Below are 2,010 nucleotides of genomic sequence, written 5' to 3' on the forward strand. Positions count from 1 at the left end.
TACTGATAAATATCAATTAAAATACAATAAAGAACATTTAGATCCAAAAGCTTTTCGTGTTTATTGTTCCAATAATAATTTAACTCCTTATAAGTATGATTTGGATGGAGATCAAATAGATGATTATATTGGAGTAGACCCAGGAAATAATATTAAAGCTTTTAATGAATTTTATGTTTCAAAACCAGGTAATTCACAAAGACCATACCAAAAGAAATATTATGATCAATACAATAAATATCAAAGAAAAGAAGTTCCTTATTTAAATTATCTAGGATTATTACCATTAGATGATAATGTTGAAGGATATGCAAGAGTTGGTAAAGGTAGTGGATTTTCAAAATCACTTAATACTGTAGATTATAAAATTAGAGAATATTTATCTAAAATTTTAAATCCTGAATATATTTCATTAGGTAGTCAAGTAATTAGAAATGTAATTAATTCAATACTTTTTGGAGAAAATATATTATCACCAGTATTTAAAGTAAAATTAAATTTCATAAAAGCTGATAATTGGTATAAAAAAATTACTGATCAATTACTGCCTCCATTATTAAGTGGAATTATTAATAGTGAAATTAATACAGAAATATTTAAAAAAATAATGAAAGGTATTTCATCAGCTTTTGTTGGAGGTTATAAAGAATATGAACAATTGATAAATAATTTAAAATCTAATATTCCAAATGTCAACACAATTAAACCAATGAGTGAAGAAGATTTAAATCAAATTTATACAGATATTATGAATAAGAAAAAGAACAGTATTCTTATTTCAGAAATGAAAAAATCATCAAAAGAAATTAATTCAACAGAAGATATTGCAGAACTTAGATCAAAAGCACAATATAAACTTGATAAATTAGTAACTAAAGAAGCGTTAAAAGCTGGTATCACAATTAAATAAATTATATAAATATATGTTTGTTTATTTTTTGTTCTATAAAATGAGAAAATTATACATGAATTTACATAATAATAATTGCAAAGTAATAAATACATATCAATTTGAAGTTGAATTACCAATTGAATTTGTTTGTTCTACTAATAATAAATGTATTAATACTATTGCTACTAGATTCTATAATTCATCAGGTCAGATTGATTGTGGAAATATTTTAAGAAGTGATTTGAATTCTAGTAATGATTATCCTTCACAAGATGGATTTATAATTTTTGCTAACAGTGATAATCAAAAATCATTTGAAATCAAAGACAATAAACGAAAAATAAAAATATGGTTTACTGATTACAAAAATAATATAATCAATATTGATTCAGATTATTATTTCATTGTTCAGTTACAGTTAATGTTTTAACTTGAGAACCGTAGGTTCGTAGAATACTAACTTGAGAATTAGTGTTTTAATTTACCATAAATCGTTTCTAGAATTATAATAATTATAAACAGTACTTGATTCAAAAATATCATAAATTGTAGTTGTAGTAGTTCTTCCTAATGAATTAATAATATATGTTTTATAATCTGTAAAATTAGATACAGCTTTAGATGACATATATATTTTTAGTGAATAATCTTGACATATTTCTATAATAGATGATGTATTTGTTATTTGTAAATTTGGTTCTATTAGATATATTCCATTATTATATATAGTTATATTACTCCACATTAAATTTGGATTACTTCCTGAATAATTAATACCAGGATAAAATAAATTATTAAGATTACAATATAAATAAACACATATTGGTTTAGTTGTTATTGATGATAAATTACTATTTGATGTAAAATTCTTTGGTAAATATAAACTGAAATAATTAAAACAATAATATCCATCACCCCATAAATAACCAACTGTATCTGGTATTATTATTATTGGATGCTCATTTATATTAAATAGATTTTGTACTGTTGTATATATTTTTCCATTCAACATACTTCCACCACTAACTTGTTCAATAACTTTATAAATTTCATTATTAATAATTACATATGGAACTACTTTTACTATTCTATTTGTTGTTAAGAATTCTGTAACATTA

This window comes from Entamoeba invadens, assembly GCF_000330505.1.
Source record: "Entamoeba invadens IP1 unplaced genomic scaffold scaff_1105074724939, whole genome shotgun sequence".
Classification (NCBI taxonomy): Eukaryota; Evosea; order Mastigamoebida; family Endamoebidae; genus Entamoeba; species Entamoeba invadens.